The sequence below is a fragment of the Pleurodeles waltl genome, chromosome 4_1, assembly GCF_031143425.1.
Source record: "Pleurodeles waltl isolate 20211129_DDA chromosome 4_1, aPleWal1.hap1.20221129, whole genome shotgun sequence".
In the NCBI taxonomy this organism is placed as follows: Eukaryota; Metazoa; Chordata; class Amphibia; order Caudata; family Salamandridae; genus Pleurodeles; species Pleurodeles waltl.
The window spans coordinates 416,507,748-416,532,328 of record NC_090442.1 but is presented as its reverse complement, the minus strand read 5'-3'; the positions used below and the strand labels follow the sequence as shown (position 1 = coordinate 416,532,328).

General features: G+C 44.5%; 1 protein-coding gene across 1 annotated transcript in view; it reads right to left on the bottom strand.

The window, feature by feature from the left end:
• Positions 1–24,581, bottom strand: part of PROSER2 (proline and serine rich 2) — a 184,711-nt gene that overhangs the window by 40,382 nt on the left and 119,748 nt on the right. The gene's annotated exons all lie outside the window — the stretch shown is intronic.

Here is a 24,581-nt window from a genome sequence, read left to right as displayed (position 1 = left end):
CATGAGGGAGCCATCCATGCTCCCCTCATGCCATAGGACGGAACCAAGAATATCGCTCCACCGACTTGAAATCATGACTTTGACGTCATTATCTCACATCTTTGCTGAGTAGCATTCCTTACTTATGAGGTATCTAATAATTACAGACATTCCGTCTAACCCATAAAAAATCTATTTTCCTTCTTCGAAGGTCACACCTCCCCAATAAGCCCACCGTTCTGCCTGCAGGAGGTATCACAAAGGGAGGTCACCCTACTCTGTTTGTCTGCCCTTGGAGAGATCGGGCCCTTTCTAATAACTTATTTTTCTGTGGAGGCCCCCCCCCCACCCCGGAAGCCAGCTGCGAACAAGGATCATTGAGATATTATAACCCCAATCTGCACAAGAGGATGCAAGCTAAACAGAGGAAGAGGCTGGGTGTCGGCAGTGGTGGTCACCTCCTTCCAAAGTTTGAGAATCACATCAGCACCAGAGGGCAGGTGTGACTGCTTGACATTAACTGACTCTCCCTTGCTGAGGTCGAATGCTCCTGCACACAGCTTCTGTAGTGCAGACTTCCTAGCGTTCTGAGAGAGACGCTCATCCAACTCAGGTGCCAACGTGCTGCCCAACGGAGCAGCAGGTGGCCCGCAAATAGTGCTGTTTCATCTGTGCGTCTGCTGGCATTAGGTTATGAGGCCACACCACCATCCAATGTTTGTGGTATAGGAGTGGAAAGAGTCTACCTTAATACATCGGTGAAGGAGCAGTGCAAATCAGGAGGCAGCTAAGTAGACAGCCAGAATCGGAGAACCAAGCTGAGAGATCCTGGCTTGGCCATTCGGGGTGAACTGTTCCTATTGAAGCAGGCCCAAGGCTGATTTGAATATGGCTGGAACTAATCTGAGGTGGCATGGTAGACAAACCAACCAGTTGGAATACCACCCAGAGCGATTGGCAGTGAGACTATTCGCAAGCATGCCTCCCATCAACTTTTGAGTGTTCAATGTAACAAGCCACACTCGCGAGACAGAAGTCAAGCAGGTATAGAGGAGAGAGGCTGGTGGAGTTTCCCTATTGTGGAGGGTGAGGCAGTAAGAAGAGAGATTAGGGCTTATGTTGTGAAAGGCAGACCATGGAGCAGCAATTAGCCCATGTCAAGGAGGGAGGGGATTCTTAAAGAGCAGACACCATGTGTGTGCAAATGAATGGGCATTAACATGGGGCCAGGTAACTGTTAAAAGCAGACATTATCCCAGGAAGTAGAATCCTTCTAGAAAGCAGAAAGAGGAGGTGTTTGGCAAAGAGCAGGAACCTGGTAAGTGCATTATGGATTCTGGAATTGGGGTGGGTATCTAGAGTAGGCCATAAATATGACTCAAGTGCCAATGACTGATTCTCCCGGAGAGAACTCATGCGAATCTCATCGGATGCTCTCTGGCTTGCTTGCTTGCTCAGTGCATTTTAGGGATTTGTGTTGGACAACTGTAAACCACTGCCAGCCATCACAGGCCCTTCTTTTAGTCTGTGAAGCCAAGGCCTGAGTCCTCATCACCTGATGACGTTCAAAGAAATGCCAGTAGGACATAGACTCCAAAATATGATAGTGTGTGCCTGGAATCAGGTCACTGATTTGGAGAGTGCACGTTTTATACCAGGAAGTGAGATTTCTTTTGTCACTTCCCAGGTGATCAGCAACAAGTTATATTTATGAATTATGATTTGTCAGAGAATGACCTGCAATGCAATTACGTGTATACATTTTCTTGTTAGAGATTATTTTGCTAAAAGTGTAAATATCTTTTGAGACTGATTTTCCCAAATAATCTGGAGGGCACCCAGTACTTTAATCATAATGTAGAATAGCTACAATCACCAAGATAATAAGTTTTGCCTGGGGAGAGGGGTAGAGAGCTGGCTACGAAAATGGGCACTTGAGCCATTGAGCTCCAAAGGCCATTTACAAAAACAGTAGCACCTACATTGATCCTGCAGCAACCCGCTCCACCTGGCTTCTACACCAAGCTTTGAGGGTGCTCCAGATTCAGCTTTGGCTGTTTGACCTGCGGGTTGAGCAGGGACAATGGCACGAAGTGGCTGAGGCAAGCGCTTTGTAGCTTTTTCTGCACAGTGTTCCACAAGAGTGGTGGTGCAGTGGCCGACAACCTGGTCAGGGCTTGTGGATCTTGGTGCTTCATGAGGGTCAGGGTGGGCCCCTCACTGCTCCCAGTATGTCTCCCAGTATGTCCAGAGGGTGAGTTATTGGCCTGAGGTGCCCAACCCCCCTCACCTGGAAGCCTTGTGGAAGACTGCGACTCTCCTACGGCAAGGAATCAAGCCGAGGACTCAGCGGGTGCAGGCACTCGAGGCCGCAGAGGGCCGTGAGCATGAGGATTGGGTGGCCTGAGATGCTGGACTACTGGACTGACTGCAGGTGAGGAGGGGTCCGGGAGACCTGATTTGCGGTGGCTATGCCTTTCTATGGTGCAACTGGACTCGCTTGGCAGGGGAGGCTGGGGTCTGTCAGAGCTAGCACTACTGTTGGGTGGCCTGCTGGACCCGGTTAGTGGACATAGGGAGCAGCCCTCCCCTCCCCCCCCGTTTGGATGCTTTGAGGGTGGCAGCTTTGGCCATGGCTCTCTTCAACCCCCTAGAGTGGTGCGCCCCCTTTCTGGTGCCTTGAGACACGAACTGGCCCTTGGCAGACCTTGTGGTTGGTTTATCAGGTGCCTGAGATTAGAGCCTGTTGGGGCCTAATACCACCATCGTGCGGCAGACTGGCTACCACTGCAACTTCAAAGTGTCTAAAATCACTTGAATTCTCTTACTGCACCCACTCCCAAAATAGGTGGTTCTGGAATCTGGCCGATTCGCTGTGTGTAGATTTAGAGGGCAGAAGCATACAACCCTAGAACAGTTCAAGACAACTGAGTGTCTTCTGCACCTTCATGGTGGCCCTTTTGGTGCATCATGGGACATTGGTCAGTACATACAGGTTCCAGTAGTGGCATTGTCTATTTTCTTTTATGTTGCAAAGTAAATTTTTCCCTCTTCCTTTGGGAGATGGTTGGGGACTTGACACTGTATGCCCGTCACATGATATTTTATACATGACTGGGACTTCTGGCTCTTTGCTTGGTTTATCTACAAACGTTTGCTCTGCCCTTTCTGTGTTTTGTAATATTTATATGCAATTATTGTCACAGACCTTTAGGCAAAAGTGCTATAAGAATTCTATGGAATACATAAGTCTATGCAAATACCACCAGTCCTCATAGAGGTAGCGTTGTCCAGAGTCCAAAGATTTGTGCAAGTTTGCCATTATCCTCGCTAGATTTACAAAGGAGGTATACGCTTAAATATTGCAATTAATTCATTTAGAATCTAATTTTTCAGACTTTCAATTAATGTCTTTGCAGGTACTAAATAAACTGTTCAAAAACAGCATACAAATGACGATTGTAACTAAATAAAACTCAGGCTAAAAACTATTCCCACAAAAAGCTTTCTTTTTCTCAAGCATTCTTAGTGAAGAAGGGAGGCATTAGAGGAAGTGATTCCTCTAGGAACATGAAGTATACAAAGGTTCAGTCAACCACGTCATGTATTCTGCTTCCTACTTACTAAAAAGGCTGCCAACTAATTGACAGGATATAGGTTTGACTAATGCATTCTTCTACCTCGCCGAATTGCACGCATAACTACAGTAACAAACACCTGCGTGTGCTTAAAGCAATTCATCACTACAATAGAACAATAAAACACAACAATGCAAAACAGAGCACTTTTAAGGGCTTCAAGCTTTTCTTCTATTGGATTAACATGACTCCAAAAAAGTGCACCATGAATGGAATAAAATGTAAAGTTAGTAAGAAAAAAAAAATACTCATGGAAGTACCTTAAACTGAGTGCTAGTAACAAATGTACAGAGTAAAGAAACGGAATTAGTTTAGTATGAAACACTATATGAAAATCAAGTTATCATAGGAAATTGAAGCCATTACCCACTCGAGTACAGGCAAGAATGTTATGATGAAAAGGGAATGGAATGTCCTAAAATTACTAGATCTCATTTTCTTGATATCTGTGAATGCTTTTAATTCACTGTCTGATGGATTACATTGAAAGAAAGAAGTTCCAGTAGTCCGTGCATAAACAACAGTAAATGGTTAACACTATTTATTGTACTGATTTGTAAAGTGCTGGCCTGTGCTATTTCACCACTTTGTAAAGCTAGATCATTCAGAGGCAAATGGGCTTCTCGTGTGAGGTCAGATGGGTGGAGTGAGGCATTTAGCGCCAGGAATTATTTATGTATACTTATATTATCAGTTGACGAGGAGAGGAATATATGCACTGCCCTGTCCTCAACATAGAGGGGTGGGGTTGCCCCTTTGCATCATTGTTTGAATTTGATTCTCGGGGCTACCAAGAACCAGTGGAGATCTTTTAGGTGACCAGATTTCCTTAGACTGAGCAATAACTTATTTGCTTAATTTTGCATTATTTGGAGCTTGAGTTAATTCCTTTTTGTGTGCTCTTACAAAAACTATGTTGTAGCAGTCACGAGGTAAGGGAATCAAACTTATGGTTAATTCAATCCGCGTTTACACTGCAGAAATAGGGCGATCTGCTGTGAATGCAGTATATGGGGCTTTTGACCACTTGCGAGCTGATGTCTAAAGGAAAGGTATTTTATCGAACCAGATTTCAAGGCGTCTCACCGACTGATTTGGAGTAGGAGTGTTTCTCATTTCCCTTGGCCACTCAAACACATATTTGTTTTTATGTGATATAGCGGTTTTCAGACTTTCAGTTTTTGAACCGTTCAGGTTAAGGTCTCTGTCCTATATCCAGAGTAGTACTTTCTTGGACATGTTATGATTGAGTTGGGGGCGCGGATTTAGGTCAAACAGCAGACAGTACCCTTTTAGTATCAATTCGAGACAGTGAAGCATGTTATAATCTTTTGCCCCGCTTACCAGAATACTAAGAAAACAATGATTTTATCACTCTGCCAGAATATAGGGGCCAGGGACTACAGTGAGGCTTTACAAATTTTAAAAACCTACACAAGCGGGTCGCTACTTGATGGCTATGTGGAGGATCAGGAGAAGACATTTGTTTCATTGTGTGCTGTAAGATAATAAGGGTCTTTTAAGTACATAATAATTTGAGCTAATTTTTAAGCCTTATCTCTTAAATGTAGTATTTTAGAACAAAACTGAGATCGTTGCAAAGGCATTTGATATGGTTTTACTTTTTTATATTTATTGTAATCCATACATTGGTTTTAGTAACTCTACAGTGAGGTTTTTATGCGCTTTGATGTCAATTTGCCTAATAAAGTCTTTTGAAATCGTTATGTTCATATTTTGGTTTGAAGGGTCACCTGGTTGGGGGAAGATTTGAATATTGTCTGTATACACCCGGAATTGAAGTTGATAGATTTAGAGATATGATCTGTGCCATTGGTCTCATGTAGATGTTAAACAGTAATGGGGAGTGGGGGATTCTTGAGAGAGCCAGCAACTAATGACTTTCTTTGTGGCGGAGGATGAATCTATTTTGCTTTGCTGGCATTGGTTTGTAAGAAACAAGTTTGACTACTAAATTGTTGTTCCGTGTACCCTTACCCACTTTTCTAGTATGTTAAGCAGGATATTGTGGCCTACGATGTGGTTGACTGGCATCAGAATTTATTGGTGGCCCACATCACGGAAGGACAGAAATGGTGGCAACAGGTGAACTCTAAAAGTGATGGGGAAAAATCTTGCATAAAGAATGAAGGGTTGGGAGGAGGCTGTGGTGTGAAAGCAAGTGAGTGGTTGTGGTGTGAAAGCAAGTGAGCCCTGGACAGTTTGTTTCACGAAAGAAATGTAATAACACAAATATACATTTTCTGTATTATCTTCTTTAGCAACTTGAACAAAAAAGGCATAGATTCTTCAGAAGAGAAGCTCTAGTTATTTCAGAGAATTACCTTGACCAGCTCGATCCTCCCCAAAGGTGTGAATACCAGTCAAAAGAGGTTGGTCGGTATCGTTGGAAAAGGGGAACCAAGTGATGCATGTACTAGGTACGTTTTCCAAACAAAATACGCTCAAAGCATATTTTAACTGGAGTTCCGAAAAATCAATAAATAATCCACTCTACTGTTCGAGACGTCCAGGCTGACAGGGGTGTTCGTTGTGCCAGTGTATTGTACAGATAGGCCAGGGCTGCTCAGAGTGCCAGTAGTGTTGCATCTTTTAATTTACGCATGGCGATGGTCTTCTTTGCCTTCAAGCAGTATATGCAATGGTCTAAAATGTGCAGAGTTGTTGCTGATGTTACTGCAGAAGCAGCACGTGTAACAACAACATGGTGAAAAGTAACACACTACCAAGGTCTTAATACAATTATGATGGTGAATGTTTACAGCAAGGATACAAGGTAGGGTTTAACTCGCTGAAGTGTCCAAGGTGCTGCTTGAAGCAGTGGAGGAAGCTGCTCTTGGGATAGCTGCTCCCCCCAACAGCATCTCGAAAACGTTTAGATGTTAATTACGAGTGCCTTATATTTTTGCTGCTGATCCCTGTGCAAATAAACAGCTGCATAGTGATAGAACAACGAGTTGTGCAGCAATTACCGTGTCCCTACATTTCTCCATGTTGAATTTCGACAGTACAGGAAAAATGTATAGTAAATACCAGTGCAAACGGATTTTGGAGGGTTAAGCATCACAATGTGCATGTTATGCTCTATTTTAAAGTGCACAACCTATAATAGGTCTTCATAATCTTATCTTTTACATTCTGATCCTCGGGGAATCTGATTTTGAAAGATGCAATGATTATCGCATCATCAGATGCAACACTCGTTATGATGGCACTGTTTTAAAGCAGCTTTACAACAAATCAAAATCATGCCTACACATAATGCAAACATTTATAAAAACGTGCATAATACATACAAGTATACCTATATAACATGGACAAGCACAATAAATATCCAGGCCAACCTTTTACTGTAAGTGGAGGCACGAAAGATAAGGGAGGGTGAGGGCTGGGCCAGGTGGCTCAGTGGACTATTGAATCCACTCCACTAATCTGTATGACTGCTTGGTTATAGGCTTGAATTTCGGTGGGAACACTCAGCCCTTCATCTATCTGAGGCTGATAAAATGAGTACCATTAAGTTGGGCAACACACATCTGTTATTTCAGCGCCAAGATGCCCTTCGAAGTGAGCATGTGCTTTACAACTGCAGGCTATGTGGATCGTGACCGAGAAATCAAAAGCGGAAAATGTTTAATATAATGCACATTTTTATCCTGTCGATAGCTTTTCTCATGGGGCTACTGGTGGCGCACAAATATGTAACAGCTCTTAAAAAAAAAAGGAGACACCAGCTCAGATTTGAACTCATCTGCACAGCATCAAACTACTATTAAAAAGAAAGTGAAACAGCTAGGCAGTGTATATAGATCAGCGAACAGTTCTGTGTTATTTAAAGAGGTCAGACTAATGAAGGGAAAACACAGTCCAGGGCATTAGAAGAGTATTTTTTCTTTTAACAGAGCGCTAAAGTAAAGAAACAGAGAAAGAGGCACTGCAGTGGGAGAGAAAGGAAGGTAGGGGTGGATGAGATAAGAGGTTGAGAAAGAGAACTAATACACTTTTTTATTTTTTTTTATTTTTTTTAACAGCAATCGGCACTACGCAGAGTCATCTGTGTTTTAACATATAGACACCTCGTGCAGGGCACAGCGCTGCAGACTGTGTTCTAATGACTCAGGCCGGATGCAATCTGCTCCACTGGTGGCTCAAACATACAGCTAGCAAACCATTAGTGACGAGTTAACTTTCTCTGGCAGCAAAATCACGTCGTTCACGTGGCCTCATGCAGGGATTCGCCTGCAACGCCCAAAGGCTACATCCCCTCAGTGCCACTAACCTACTATATATGAACTCCCTCTCCTGAGGCAGTGAAGGGCTGCATGAAGGTAAGCCCTGTGTCAGTAATGTAACACGCAGTACACTGCTGAAACTGTCTTGACTACCTGATCATTGCTTCTAGGGCGGGCCCACGAGATCTGACAGAGAATATTATTTCAGGGCAAAAATGTGAGTGTTACAATAAAATGTTTCTGAAGGAGCAAGCTATAAACGGAGCTGGGCAGAGTTCACAGACCTCATGTAGGCGCTACCACTTGACAGGACGTTTTTACCTCAGGCCTGAAATTGCTTTTTCGGTGCCCCTTTCCAGTGAAACCGTACTGTCATGTAAGACTGTCGGATTCGGTGAAATCTTGTAACGGTCTTGTGACCTATTGTAACACAAGGAGAGAATATGAATACAAACACATATCCTCAAGCATGCATATTAAGATACTTATCTAGAGTAGAGGGGCCAAGGTGAGTCAAAGGGGGCCCCTGAAGGAGCCCAATAGGCCAAGACGTACTACTCCAAAGGCTGCAACCTGTTAGTGCACCTAGTGTCCGTGTTCCAGCCGCTCGTGGGCACTGTTCCGAGTACCACGTGACAAGTCCCCTGCCAACAAACAAATTACCCTATGGCACTAACCAACGCCAAAAGGTCACTTTCCCAGCGGTAATTGCATTGTCTGCCAATTCACAAAAAAGACCACTTGAGGATATGTGTTTGTATTCTCTATCCGGACATCCAAATTCTATATGTACTATACATATGCCTGTTGTCAGACCGTCTGAATGATTTTGTTGCTTTTACTACTACATATTATTATTATGACCCGATTACCAGCCTGCCATCTTTTTATAGCCAACCCTGATGACTAGGTGTACTTTCCTTCTACTAGTCTTAATTAAATTTATATATCCACAACCCACATCTTTTCTCCTTCTTTTCCACAGAGTGTGAATATAAGGGGCAACCCCCCACCGTCAGTTTCCAGACCAGAGGCAAGTTGCCTTTGCTCACAGGGTAAAACCATACCAATAGGTTTCTCCTGCCCCAGGACCTTGTTTTCTTGCATGTGTATGTGTATTCCGCCCACGGCATGTTTTTGACACCTCTAGTGTGCTGTGATTTGTAGTGGCAGATATCTCACCATTATTTATCCGTATCCTTTTTCTCTCCCCTTAGGCCACCCCCAGAATGTCTAAGGTAGGCCTTTTTTCTTCTGAGCATGTTTCCTTTTGTTGAGCATTTAACTCTGCTCTTCATTTGTAGGGATCCCCGACCCCGATGAATGCCACAGACCTTTTTGGCTCTTAGTGTGGGCAGAAACATGTTGGTCCCCAATGTTTAGACCACGTGAGCCATTATCCTCAACTGAGTCTTCCCCCCTGGTTTTACTCTTACCTACAAACACCTACATTAATATGTTCCTAAACCAAAATAGGTGATTTGTAAGGTAATTGTATTATTCTCACTCATATCTGGATCCCTTGTATTATCCAGCTAGACTAAATTTCAGCACTCCCTCTGCAGTTCTTTTAACAACAAGGTTGAGTCCGCCCAGGTAGTATCATCTTACCTGGGTGGGGCTAGGTTGTCATATGATGAATAATGTGTGTGAGACCACCTAGTCTGTAAAGGGAACTCCCCTAACAGTTAAGCCACTGATCATACTTATGAACTTTTTGTTCATCTCACGCTAAACCAGCGCCACTCGAACAGGCCTTAAAAGCCCTGTTACTTCTTTAATATGACCCCACACACTTGGTGTTCTTGCACTGTCTTGTGACCTAACTTTCTAGGCTTTTGCTTATGAAGGGGTGGTTGGAGATGGGTCTGTAAATTGATAGAACTGACATGTCGGTAGTTTGGTTCTTAAGTAGTGGGGTTGTTATGGATGACTTAGTTCGATGGGTAGGTACGCTTCCATGTTGCAGGGAGGCATTTGTGATTCACAAGTTTTGGGGGACAAGTGTGGTCGGAAGTTTTTTGATAGTTGCTCCTGAGCATAGTTCTGCTCGGACATTTGACGCCTTAACTTTGCTTGTATTTTTGAAAGCATGGTCGAGGTTTATGGTTAAGAAGGATGAGAAGTGTGACTGACAGCTCACTATCTTGGTAGGAATGTGAAGAGCTCATGACTCTCCTGGATGGTGGTCCAAATGTTTGAGATTTTATTCTCTACGGTCAGTAGCACTTCACCAAATCAGTTGGGGACTTCTTCAGCAGTTTCTGAGACAGAGATTTCCTGGAAGTTTTTTGTAGGGAGCAGACTCTTTCTATAGCGGACCAAAATGAGGTGTACTGTCCAAAGAGTTTAAGAAATCCCCAGAAGTACCACCGACGCACAAATGATAAACTAAATGCTCTTTTTGGGTAGTTTTGTCAAGCAGTTTGGCATATCAGAGGGTAGTGCTAAGCACGTAAGGCACCCACTCATGGAGTGAGTGAGATACACAATAAAGAACTCCAACAATTTATAACAATACCGTGTACTTTTATATAATGTTTTACACCAGGATCACCGGAATCAGGTGGGTGCATTTGGAGCTGGTAATTTTTTTACATTTTGAAAAAGTTGACAGCAATTTTTGGGTGAGGTAATATTATCCTATGGGGAAAAAACATGTACTGAAATCGGACACTTCACAGTGACAGGATTGCTCTCCAGGACTTAAGTTTAGTATGGGGTAGAGTTCAAGGCTACACCATCGGGAGGCTCTGGTGTGTCCGGATGCAGAAGTGTGATATGGCGTCAGGTGTCCCATTCACTTCAATGGGGACGGTCCGGTTACAAAGTTGCTGCAGGGATGGACTGGAAGATCAGTTCTGGGGTACCCATGTGGGGCTCGACCCTTGAGGTCCCCAAGCACATAGGGACCCTGTCAGGCCACTCCTCCTTGGGCTGTGGGGCGTGGGCTAGGCAGCTTGGGCGCAGTGGTGATGTCCAGTGTCTGTTTATGGCGATCTCGGTCCTCACAGTTCTTTCTCGGGTGCCTACGGATGCAGAGGAGCAGCTCTCTAATCCAAGGGAGTTCTTCCTGGCAAATTGCGAAGCACTGGCAGCTCTCTCAATTTCTTGGAGGATGCAGCGACAGGACAGGCCAGTTGCTCCTTGACGGTCGGGGCAACAGGCAGGCCTGGCGCCAAGTCAGTTGTGCTCCTTATTTCTTGGGTTCAGCAGGCTTCTTGTCCACTCCTCCTTTTGCGTCTAGCGAAGATCTGAGGTCCTGGTATCAAGGCAGTCCCTGGAATTCTCAATTTAGGGGGCATTAAGAGAAGTGAATGGTAGTAGCCAATGGGCTACTTTACTTACCCTTGGGATCACTACACCCCCTAGATGACCACATCCTGTGGGGAGTGGGCATCACCCTGTCCACAATGCCTAAATTCCATCGCACACAAGATGGCGGAATTTCCTAAGTCATGTTGTGCTGCAGCTCTTCGGGGCTCTTATTGGTACCCATGCCCTAGGTACCAGAGGTCCTATTTACTAGGGACGTACAAAGGTACTAAAAGGCCAGGTCACTTGGGGATCAAGTGACCAGGTGTCTTGTTTAGGGAAGAATCACTGGTACTGGGAACCTGGTTAGCAGGAACCCAGTGCACTTCAGTCAAAGTTGCATCACAAAAAGACAGGCAAAAAGTGGGACGGGGGTACTGCACCCAGAATCCAGTTCTCTTGCTTGGTTTGTGGCTTGGTTGATTAGATTTTCATAGTATAGCTTTCATTACTAAATGGCATTGTGGTAATTTTACATGCAAGTTTCTCGTGTTCTCTGTGGACAGGGTTCTCCAGTTTGTTAATGTAACTTTTTAAGTTTGACAGAAACATTTGTTTTTGGAAAACTTGCTATCTGGTTTAGGTTGGTTTTGGAGGAGCCACAGTGCCAAGTGTCTTGGTGGAAGAAGTTGGTAAGGGAACATGAGTCAGTTCCATCTGATGAGTAAAGGCAGGTGGGTGTCAGTAAAGGCTTCTAGGTCTATGGTCAGTGGAACATTTCTCTGGAATTTACAAAGGAACAGATTGGGAATCCTTTCTGTGTTTGCACTATGGCGTTTGCAACCCATCACTACCATGAGGGTAACAAGTAATGGTCTGACCAAGAGGTCGCCTTAACTACTGCACATGTGAAGACAAGACAGAAGGTGTGTCCCATTCTAGACACATTGTTCTGTATCCATGATAGACTTAGAGTTGGCCAACTGCCGAAGGCTAGCTCATGAGACAATGGATATGTTATGCAAGTTACCTAATGCTGATTCAAAGACGTTCCTCCTTATTACTGTGCTTGTGCCACTCAAGGGCCATTTTAGTTCCACTGTGTTTTAATTGGATGGGTTGTATCCATTAACTGCTGAAGTCAGGAACTGGCATTGCAGTGCATAAGGGGCTTTTCCCTTCACCTTACCCTTTCCCTGTCTCTCTATGCTAGCCCTAATTTTTCTACTATCTTTGTTGAAATATTACACTATCAGTGCCCACCTGCATCTCTAGCAAACTCACACTGCACCAACACTGTCAGGGACAGGCATCTTTAAATGGCTTTTATACAGTTCTAAGGTGGACATCTACGCATGTACATGCATTGTTGCTATCTAAAAAGGATTTATACGGTTTAAGTTGTAAGAGGTTTGCCAGCTCAGACTTTTTAATGCCAAAGAAGATTATGTTTATAAAACTGAGGTACTTAAACTGGATTCTGTGTCCCACAGGTATTAAGTGCACATTTTTTCTGGAGTTCTGACACAAGATCACATTTCTTAATGTCCACACTGTTCTTACTGAGAGGCTCTGGACATTTTGGAGAAATTACGAAACATGGCGGCATGGCCAGATATAAACCATTGCAATCCTAACATTATTCAGCTTAAAACTACTGACGCATACACAAGTGTCAGGAGTAAGGAAGTCCTTTTCACAAGGCGCAAAGTGGGCAGAAACATATGCAGGCCACTGTTGATACTTGTGCTTTTGAGGTTCTTGGATCTACAGCTACAGCCAAAAACTTGACTTTAGCTTACAGTATAGGGTAGACTCCTGTAGTAAGGAGAGAAAACACTGTCCCACTGAGTGACAAATTGCCTAAACTGGCAGTTCTGTTTTCCTTTTGTTGAATATCAAGAAGTTGCATCCCATTAACAAAACAAAGTATACAAAAAAGTGAAGGATGGAATGCTCAAATCAATCTAAGCCACTAGTAAGTACTCAGGCCACATCCTAATGTATTGTTCCTTTGCACACCATGTCACCTCACTTTTGACTCAGCCAAATCACTCTTGATTATGTTCACCCCATTTGCAAAACAACAGATTCGAAACAATCATCTCTCTCAGTACTGAACACAGCTTGTTTATCCTGCATACTAATAAACTCTGTGTTATGAGCTTAGGACAAAGACCAACAGCCAAATAACCTAATTAAGCTGGACATGGGGCAAACATATAGGCAAGACAAGATGGGGGTAGGGAGCAGAGAGGAGAACTTTGGAGTGGTAGCTATCATTTCAAATGAAGTCTTCCACAGTCAAAGGTGCCACGATGTTTTCTCACACATACCTTGGAGTGGGGCAGACTGTTTTGTCTGGAGTAGGGCAGATTGGAGTGAGCTAGACTGTTTCGGACTGGAGAGGGGCAGATTGTTTCCTTTATTGGAGAGGGGCAGATTGTTTCCTTTATTGGAGAGGGGCAGATTGTTTCCTTTATTGGAGTGGGGCAGACGGTTTTGGGTTGGGTTGGAGTGGGGCAGACGGTTTTCGGTTGGGTTGGAGTGGGGCAGACGGTTTGCTTTGGGTTGGAGTGGGGCAGACGGTTTGCTTTGGGTTGGAGTGGGGCAGACTGTTTGCTTTGGGTTGGAGTGGGGCAGACTGTTTGCTTTGGGTTGGAGTGGGGCAGACTGTTTGCTTTGTGTTGGAGTGGGGCAGACTGTTTGCTTTGGATGGAAGTGGGGCAGACTGTTTGCTTTGGATGGAAGTGGGGCAGACTGTTTTGGATGGAAGTGGGGCAGACTGTTTTGGATGGAAGTGGGGCAGACTGTTTTGGATGGAAGTGGGGCAGATTGGAGTGAGCTAGACTGATTTGAACTGGAGCAAGGCAGATATTTTCTTTATGGAGTGGAGCAGAATGTTTTGGACTGGAGTGGGGCAGATTGTTCTGGATTGGACTTAGGCAGATTGAATTGGGGCAGGGTCAAGTAGGGTAGATTGTTTTAGATTAGAGTTGGGCAGATTGTTTTAGATTAGAGTGGATTTGTGAAGGGCAGATTGTATTGGATTGGTGTGGGGCAGGATGTTCTGGATTGGAGCGGGGCAGATTGGAGTGGGGTAGATTGGAGAAGGGCAGATTGTTGTAGACTGGACTGGGACAGATTTTTCTGGATTAGTGTATGGTAGATTGGAGTTGGGTAGATTGTTTTAGACTGGAGTGGGGCAGATTGTTTTGGATTGGTCTGAGGCAGACTGGAGTAAGGCCGATTCATTTGGATAGGAGTTAGGCATGTTGTTTTAGAATGAAGTGGGGCAGATTGGAGCAGGCAAATGGAGTAGATTCGATTGTGGTGGGTTGGAGTGTGGTGGACTGGGGTGAGTGGTTTGGAGAGGGGTGGATCGGATTGGCTTGAGTAGGGCAGATTGGAGTGGGGTGGATTGGGATATACTTCACGATTATTTGTTAAAGCAAAATTTCGGAACTTACACATAAGAAAGAAACAATGTTGCTTTTTAATATTTAGAACAAACTAGTCTTCATATTTTGCAAACAGCGCCCACGAGCAAAAACAAAACATGAGTACAAAGTGAGAAAGGAAGACTTGGCAAAATAAATGAAACAAGTTAACAATAGAAAATAAAACTGCAATTTTGTTTGTTCCGCTGGGCACGTTTTTGCCAGTCACACATCGTCTGTTTGCAGGGCCCTAGAATCTAAAAAGTACCACCTCAATAATGTTGGGAGCAGCGGATGGGCACTGATGAAGTTGAATCAATCAGTGCTTGGTCCCTGCTCCACAGACAGGAAAGGAAATGATACTTGGCCTGCAGCAACCAATTACGAGGTTGTAAAGACGAGTACCACGCAAGCCAACAAATTGTAAGCAACTGACAGTCTCTAAGCCCACTGTAAGACTACAATAGTATTGAAGAGACAGCGAATGTGCTGTCTAGCTGAGACCTAAGAAGTGCATATACAAAGAAGCACAGAGAGTGCACTTTGGGTCAGCCTATGTCAACTAGTGGCTTTCATGTTTTTTTCGCTGTTTGCCATTTGCTTGGATGGGCTGCTCGTCAAGACTATGGCTTTATGTGGATTGTTCACTGTCCTGTATATGTTCATCAAGTAGTTGATTTGGTGTGTTTGTTCTTTGATTCAGTTAGATTACTGGCATGATATTTTAACTGTTTGCAGATTTATGCCTGTTTTCTTTAGAAGTGTATGCTGATTGACATTGTAGCAGGCTAAGTCTATTCACTACACACTTTGCAAATTAATATGTTATACTTTGCTGACAGGATAACATGCTGTTGGATTTACAGCTTCTTCGCTTATAAAGATACAAAAGCACATAAGCTTTCTGACAGATACACCAAAAATACTGGCATATTGTCAAAAGTATCCATTATGCAATATTTTGCAGATTATTCCTTTTATATTTACCAACTAAAGTGTAAACTCATCTATGGACTTCTTTTTATAGCACTTTTCAGAGAGCGCAGCTCAAGATGTTCAACAAAATGGCCTTACTCCTGGTTTCCATAATGTTTTAGCCTAAGAAGCTGTTTTAATATGGTGTTTCATTGTTAGGACAGCCAGGAGCAACACATACAAAGTCATTCAACTATTACCTACTTCTACCCTGAAAAAGAGTCAGACCTATTAGCTTAGCCATTGTATGTTTAAGAAAAGCGAGACCTACTGGCTTTGCCAGTGCTTGTTAACCTAGCCTTTCAATGCTTGTTCAGTTACACAGCGAGCATTAGGTAATTTCTCCTCAGATACTGCTGGTAAACTGAAAAGCACAATCCATACTTTGTATTAACAATCAATACTCAAATTCTAAATGGATTCAATGTATCTAATGGAAAGTCTGTCAATGTTACCATTGCTGAGAAAGAGTATCTGGAATAAGACACCCTTTCCATCCAACTAAGGGTTCCAACTTAGGGTCCTAGGGCTTGCGTCAGGCATGTCATTGGCATTTGGACAGCATGAACACGCAGAGGTGCGATTTTTATGGTACCAGGAAGAAGTGGCTTCACATCGCATGTATTTTCTCTACCTATCCAATAATTAAAATACACGCCTCCCATAGAACAACAGCCATCGCTACTCAAATAACCTGCAACTTAGATAGCAACAAAATGCTGGCTAAGCTCTAAGGAGTGTTGAATTCACTAATGGAGCACAGCCAAAGTGAAAACATCTGCTGAATGTAACAGCAAAAGATAGACCTGGAAAACGGAAATCTTGTTGAGCGTATATACGTACAGACCCTCATCTGCGCTTTAGTCCTGCAGCTGGGCCAGTTGTGCTGCCGGCGGACTGCTTGCTATGGATGCCGGGCTGCATCCCTGACTGAAGTTATTATTTCACTGCCATTCCTTGTTGCTGCAACCTTTGTGGCTGCTGATCAGGGTGTTCTCCTGAGGCTGCAGGTGGGGCCTCAGACTGTTGCTGCAAGCTGAGATGTCTTCAGCTGTGTGGTGGCACCGCGACTGAATGGTAGCACTACGGCCTGCCCCTCCTGCAGGAGCTGGCTCCCCTGCTGCAGCTCCATTGGCTGGGGGTGGTTGCATTCCCTCTGCAGCCCATGCCTGCTTTGGATGCTATGTGACTCTCCTTACCTGGTCTGGAAAGGACAGTATATTTTGAGGACTGTTGGGTAGAATACTGCTAATGCTCGTGCCCCCTAACGTGTTGGTGTCTGGCGGGGCTGACATTTGCCCATGCCATTGGAGATCTGCTATCCCGCCTGCTGCATTACTGCCTATGGGACAGTGTGTCTACCCCTTCCTCCCTTGGCTGGGTGTTGGTGTAATGGGCAGACTCTCCTATGGAGATCCTCACTGCTTTCCATGCTATGCGCCCTGCTCATACCCCCCAGCGTGGACTGGGGAGTGGCAGGGCAGCCATCAGATTCATGCTCTACCTACCAGGTGTGTTTATCCTACACTTGCTGCCAATGGACCCCCTTTTACTTCTGGTCAGTTTAGTGCAGGGCAGAGCTGTCTAGGTGGCCCTGAGTGGGCTGCCAGTGGAGGGGCTTCCTCACCTCTCCAGGATCTCACCTTTAGGTGACTGTAGGGTGGATCGGGAGCCCCGTTATTTCTCCGGTTTCTTATAGAGCCCCAGCCTTTCTTGTTCCTTGGCTTAAAGGCCTAGAGATGGGGAAGCTGGACAATCAACAATCCAAGCTGGTCTTGGACAAGCAGCATACCCAGAAACCTGCTGATTATGGTGCCACCGGTGGGACTCCCTGTCGGCCCCAGGGGGGACTCCATACACTCAGGGATTTCTGGACGTGTTGGGGGAGGTGTGAAACAGCCCCCAGGGCACTAATGTCAAGATGGACACATTAATCAGCCGAATGGACTGCATGAGTAATCGCTATGACAACCATGATGACCAGCAGGGGTGTAGCTTAGGCAGTATGACTGAGGGGGTGTGAGCTTCCGATTTTCCAACAATCACTGTGGCATAAAATGTTAAAATAAATTATACGACAAGGAGGGCGCACAAGAGGGGCTTATGGGGCAGTGGAAAGGGAGAGGAATGAAGACTGGCAGGGGTTCTAAGTGAGAGAAAACACATTTTGTGAAATAATTAAATAAATTCCTGGTAAAACCTCAGCCATGCCAGACAGAAAACACCTGAATCCAACTATTTATCACAAAATACATTTATTACGGGTGTGTAAAACCCCAAACACACCCCCGCCCCGTGATGACCAGTTTTCCCACCTGGAGCAGTGGATCTGAGTCGTTGGACTATGCTGTCACACAGAGGGAGCATCTCCTATGTATGGAGAAGGTGCCCGAGATGATGAAAACAAAAATGGAGGACCTGGAGGCACACTCCAGGCATTACATCAGGGTCCTGGGCCTGCCTGAATCCACCCCATCACCTTAGTGTTATCCTACATACAGACTCTTACGTTCCTTGTTTGGAGAACATCTCATCCTTATGTTTTTGGTAGAGCAGGCCCACCGCCCTCTGCGTCTGCATCCCCCACCATGGACCGCACCTCCTGCTGTTAAGGCAAGACTACTCCACTACAGAGATGGGGATATTGTCCTGCGCATCTCCTGTGAACAAAAGAAATTCCAATACTAGGGCAACAAACTATTCTATCGGGACTTCACCTCTACCGTGCTGGCGGCCCATAAAGAATTTCTTCCAGCAAAGTGCATACTACAGAAAGCGGACATCTCCTACACTCGTTTGTCCTACCAATCTTTGGGTCAGCCTTCATGGAAATACATCTCTTTACAGATGCCAAGCAGGCCCTCAAGTTCTGTCGGCATTGCTCCTGCAAACATCTGGATGCAGACTCCGTGGCTGATGCAGGGGCAGATAACTGCAATTATAACAATTAACATTCCTTAACTTTCATTCTGCAGATCTATATATATGGCCCATCTGGGACACCTGTCCTGAATGACCATCTGCCTCTTTGGCTTACCCAAGGGATGAGTCCCACAATGCTCTTCGATTGTGTTGTTTGTTGGGAAGGGGATTTTCTTCAACTGGTTTGGATGGTTGACGTGGGTGGTAGTATGGTGGGGGAGGCTGGATTATAGGTCAGTTTGAAGTTTCCATGAAACTCTAAGGTTCTGTGCTTGCTACCTTTATGTACTGCAATTGCTCTGGCTACCATCTTGGTGATATGCTGCATGACATGCTCACTCGGTTTCTCTGTGCTGTCCTGGTTGGGCTCCCTTTGGTTTTGACTGCGGTCACACTGTTAACTTGGAAGATCAGTGGCCTGAATGATGCTCAAAAAGTTCAGCACACGTTTGACTATCTTCTCCATCAGGATGACACTGTCTTGTTACTAGAGACGCATCTTTCCCATCATTCTTGTGACCACTTGCAATCTGGTTTGAGCGGAGAGGCACACCTCTCCATTATTTGGCCTATGCCTGTGGGGTTGCCCTTCTACTCCGATGTAGGCTGCAGTGTCGGACCCTCAGGTCTCTTGCTGATGGCGAGGGTTGGTATGTCATTTTGCATGGGGTGCTTCTGGATAAGCGCACCACTATAGTTTGTATCAATGGTCCTAATTTTGACGCTCCATGCCTCTTTGCGGATGTATGGGATAAGGTTGTAGCTTTTGGTCACTCCACAGTGATTTGGGGCAGTGACTTTAATGTTGTCCTAGACCCTACTATTGATAGGTCTCCCTTCTGCTTGCGTGAGCATGCCCACTCGCAACTTATCTCTGCACTCGTGTCGGAACATGATTTGGTTGATGTGTGGCGGATCCAGCATCCCCATGCAATTAAGGGAACGTTTGTCACCACCTAAAAAGATGCCTGGTTGTGCATTGACTATTGTCTTCTTAATCGTAATTTACGTGGGTGTGTGGTCGATTAGTTGGCTCAGACTCTTTTGTATCATGTGCCTGTGTTATTGTCTCCCGGTAACTCATTGTCCCATACCTTTACTTGGTGACTTCCTCCTAATGCACTTGGCGGTCCCCTATTTCATTCTGAGATTTCTGCCAAAATTGTCAAATTATTTGATCACAATTCGGGCTTTGTTGACTCTCCTGGTGTGCTCTGGAAGGCCTTTAAGGTGTCTGTGCAAGGCATTTATATCTCTAAACAGTGTGTTTTTTTGTGGGACCTTTGAACACACCTGTGCACTCTGGAGCGGGAGCCTCGTGAGCAGTGTGCTGAAAAAGAGGTGTGCTTCCTGCATAAGGAGGCCCTGGCTCACCATTATGGTGAAGGTAACGGGGCAGGTCGCATGCTAGCGGCATTTCTCAAAAATACCTAGTTTATTTAATATATTACAGAGTTGCTGGATTCAGACAGCGAATCCCATTACTCCTCTGATTGTACTACTTAGACCATGCTCCAATAGTATGCGGAGTTGTATACCTCTCATGGGCAGGTGCGATAGCTAGACTTACTGAATACTTTGATTCCATTCAGTTAATTTTGCTTGATAATAATCACAGACTTTTCAAGATATCCCCTTCACCACAGCAGATATCGTTCAGGTCATTAGTAGCAAGGCTGTGGGAAAGCCCCCAAGTCTGGATGGCCTTACGACCCGTTTCTATAAGTAATGCGCTGAGCTTCTTGCACCCCACCTCCTCTGTAGCGACTATGCCTCTTATATCGCTCTCATCACCTTGGACCACTTTTTCATTGGTCTAACTATTGCTTGCATGTCATTGCTCTGTTTATTCCATATTATGATTCTCCTAACCACCTTTGTAGTACTGGAAACTTCATAGTATTCCGTAACTCTTTTTTCTTTGCTTGTACTGTATATTTCATGCTTCTGAAATTCAAAAAATAGGAATAAAAAAAAGCATCCACCACAGGCCTATGAACAGCTATTCGCATTGCGCTCTTAACTGCAATGATAACCACTCAAAATGAGACCTAACTCACATATGTTTCTGTTAAAAAAATATAACTACTGAAAGGGAAATAGAATGTTTTTGACCTAAATGCATCTGTAACAAATTGAATAGTGGGGGTCTTATTTAGAAGCAGAATTTGTCCAAGCTGTAAAAGAGACACCATTTAAATAGCTGCGGTGCATAATCAATCCAGTGTGCGAAAGCAGGCTCTGCACAACTGAGAAAAACAAATATTTGCTGTTAAGCAAGAATTTTCATTTCCTGGTTCATTTAAAAGTGGTCAGTGAAAATGCTTGGTCATCTATCAATGCGTGTATGAAACACACATATTGTAAAATAAAAAATAAAAAAGCTTCACACATGGAACTAGACACACCAACAAATTTAAACAAGTATGTATTTGTTCAAAAAGGTGTGAAAACTTAAGTGACCACAAAAGGAGGTTCTTCCAACAGGAACATAACGGGCTGAAAAGATCCCTGCACCTGTTTGCATACTGGGGTAGTAGAAATACTCAGCACTGGCTCCTCAGCTGTGGCAGAGGAGCGTCACCTCCTTCCAGCAGCAGCAGCTGCAAAACTTGTAAAATAAAACAATAAACCATATTTATTATCCTTTTATTTTTCTGGGGGGCAGGGCCATGGGAATGACAAACAGGAAGGAGGAGTGGTGGCATTGCTGTTAGTGCACATGTGGGTTTGGCCGGTCGTCTCAGTACTGCCAAACCCACATGCACACTGAGCCGTCGGCCACCAGAGCTGTGTTGCTAGGTTCGAGACAGCAGGCACATGCTCAGAGTATGCCTGGGAGCGCAAACCAAGGGCACTCTGGCCAATGCTGATGCTGCTGTCATACTTCCAGCAGCATGAGAGTAGCATTACAATTGGCCACAGAGCAGGCTGGAAGCCTTTGTCCTGTGCGTGCAGTGGACAGTGGAGCCTGAAGAGCCGATACGCAGCAAGGAAGTTTTTTTTTGTGTTGTTGTTTTGTGCCCTCGCCACTTTGTCCAGATACCAGCCACGACTGGAAATACACAAATCCAAAATAGGAGGGAGGCCATCTTTAATTGTCCCTGGTGGACTGCCAACACCAGGGCTTTAAGAGGGGTGGAAAAAATGTGGGCCTCTGAAAGGCGGTGAACTAGGGAGCACAACCATGAATCACTTCCATTTGGCATGGCCTCGGTGAATAAGTGCGGCTTAAAACAGGTAATCTAAAATCCTGTACATCCCAAAGTGTGCCCCCTGACCAGTATTTTGGAGCCTCTCTGTGAGCGTTATGCTATTGCATCCAGACATATCACACAATAAAAGACATGCACCTAAAACAAGCCAGACCTATTGGCTTTGTCAATGTTTATTTGCGGTTTCACTGAAATGAGTAACAGTGATTTTGTTGTGAATAACTAGAATTGAAAATAATTATATTCTGAAAAATTAATTTTGGGAATTAAATATTACAAAGGTCTGTGTAGGGGTAGTAGTCTTTGGAGTGTCCCAGTCTCTCACGTTCTTCCCTTCACACCACTTTCTTCTGTGGTCACTCTCTCAGTTAGACCTACAGGCCCTCTTCTCACCACCTTCTGAAATCCTCGATCTGCGTTTCTCACATACACCTGCATGTATTTCCTTGCATCCCCTCCGCTTCACCATCCTCACTAGACACAACACATCCATTCACCTCTAAGCACGGTGTTATTTTACTTTTGTACGGAATCACCATTACAATTGCCACACATGACTATTGCTCTATGTGGTCTGTAGAGAGACTGAGGGTTGTGAACAACTTTATAATACACTGACAGGCACTGTGAGAAACTTGCACTACTTTCAGCCTCTGCTCTGCATATCTTGATTTCAGCCTCTACTTCACGATCTTGATCCACAGGAATGATGCATGCGTTCAAAGCACCAATTTTGTCCGAAAAAAGGTGGTAATCAGAGGCTTGATTGATAATATTAGTAGCTTACTGACTTGATGTACATAAGTGAAGGCAATGAGAAACATGGTCTTAAGAGCCAAGAGGCTCAGAGTTCCACAGTGTAGAGGCTTGGAGGAAGCACACATCAAAAACATAAGAACCAAATTCATATCCTTAGTGCAGCATAATTAAGGGAGCAAGAGGAAACCCTATGAAAGACCTTTCAAAAAATGATCATTATAGGTGACTTGGAAAAAAGCAGGGCTGATAAGGTAAACAGCCAGAATAAACAGCAGCCACAATGACATCCACCACCTCCTACAGAAGATCAAACCCTCACCGCTAGTTCCACTATCTTCACGGATGGCAGTGAAGACTGAGATGGAGGAACCTACTCTGCTACTTGGAAAACAGGACTTTCTGAACAGGCAGCCAAATTGAAGAATATATGTAGCGATTCAGGAGCACTGAGCCCAGTCTGGGACTACCAGAAAGAGTTGATCCTGATCCCACCTGACCTTTCACTGGAGCCGTGGGATCAGTGGCAGATGATGAAGCACCAAAGTGAGGGATAAGTCCCATGGAAAATGATGCCTAGTGATCCTCTGAGGAGGAACTACAGGGTGCAAAAAGGTGGGCTTCAGCATGCCTGGAGGTACAGATCTATTGAAAGTGTACCCAATTCAGCAAAAATGATTTGATCCCTTTCCAGATGCAGGTGGCACTTGTAATCAGCGAGAAAACACTTGTTTGCTTCTTGTGCCCTGATACTGAGGGAGCCCACCAGGTGACTGGCCATCAGGGAGATCCTGTGAGGCTCCAGCCTAAAGTCTCTAGACAGAGGACATGGAATCCCACTCTGCCTGTTTGTTGCAGAGCCACGTAACGGTTGTCCTATTGTCAGGAATTGGACTGACCCTTGATAGAAGGCAGGAAAGCATTCAGGGGGAGATGGATGGTGCACACTTGCAAAGAACTGATCTTATAGCGCTGTTCCATCAGTGGCCAGAGACCCTGGATCTCCATGTCATCCAGGTTCCCTACCGAAATCCAGAGAAAATGCAACATTCACAACTTTAAGTTCTGGCTGTGGTAAAGAGAATGGTCTGCCAAAAGCCAGGTGGGTTTCTATTATCCATCACTGAAGATACTGGACCACCTTGTCCAGTATGCAGATGTTGTCTGAAAGATGCTCTTACTGCTTAGGCCATTAAAGGCAAAGGTTCCACAAATGATGGGCATGTATGGACATGCTTACATAGAGGTGGAAGCTTAGGGCCAACGGGCATGAGACACCTGTGTAGTTAATCGTAGTTTGTTTAAATGGGATAGCAGGAGTTAGCTTAGCCGAAGGCTTGTAAACTCGTGCCCCCGTCACCTAGTGACTTTTAACCTACTTAGCTGGCTCTGTCTTAGCCCCTTTAATTATTTATTTCTTCTAAGATGGCTGCCTTGTTTATAGTTAGGCCACTTGTTATGAGTTTTATTATCAGTGTCACTGCGCCAAGGCGTCAAGATCAAGCACAAACGACAAACAAACAGTAGGTGTTCACACTTAGGGATTTTCCCTCTCTATACTTTCGAGGGATTGTTGATATTAATTGCCGTTCCAAGCATGCCTGTTATCTATTGTTTTGGAATACACCTACGTCAGGGGACCTTGTAGATCTGTATAAATACATCACACTTTTAGACAGATAATCAGAGGGATTTCGACCAGAGGGCATCGCCACCATCGCTGATACCGATACTGCAGTCATCTTGACGCTGACCCAGTCTTCGTGTCCCTGCGGAGTCTGAGATAGAGACCTCATTCCAAGGTAACGAGGGTTGGGGGCTCCTCTCATGGACACGGTTTTGGCAGATTAGGTTTAGCAAACCAAGCTCTCCTTTAGGTAGGAGGTTAGGCCTATTCTCATTAGGGTATTAGGGCATATTATATATATATATATATATATATATATATATATATATATATATATATATATATATATATATATATATATTTTTTTTTTTCTTTCATATATTGCAAAATGGTGGGGGTCTTTATAACAATGACTCTTCTTCACAATACTGTTGCCAGTGTATTTGTGCCGCTGCATAGTATAGTTCAAATTGGGGTGCTCCCATCCCGCCCCTCCCCAGTGGTAAATAGATCTTAGTCAA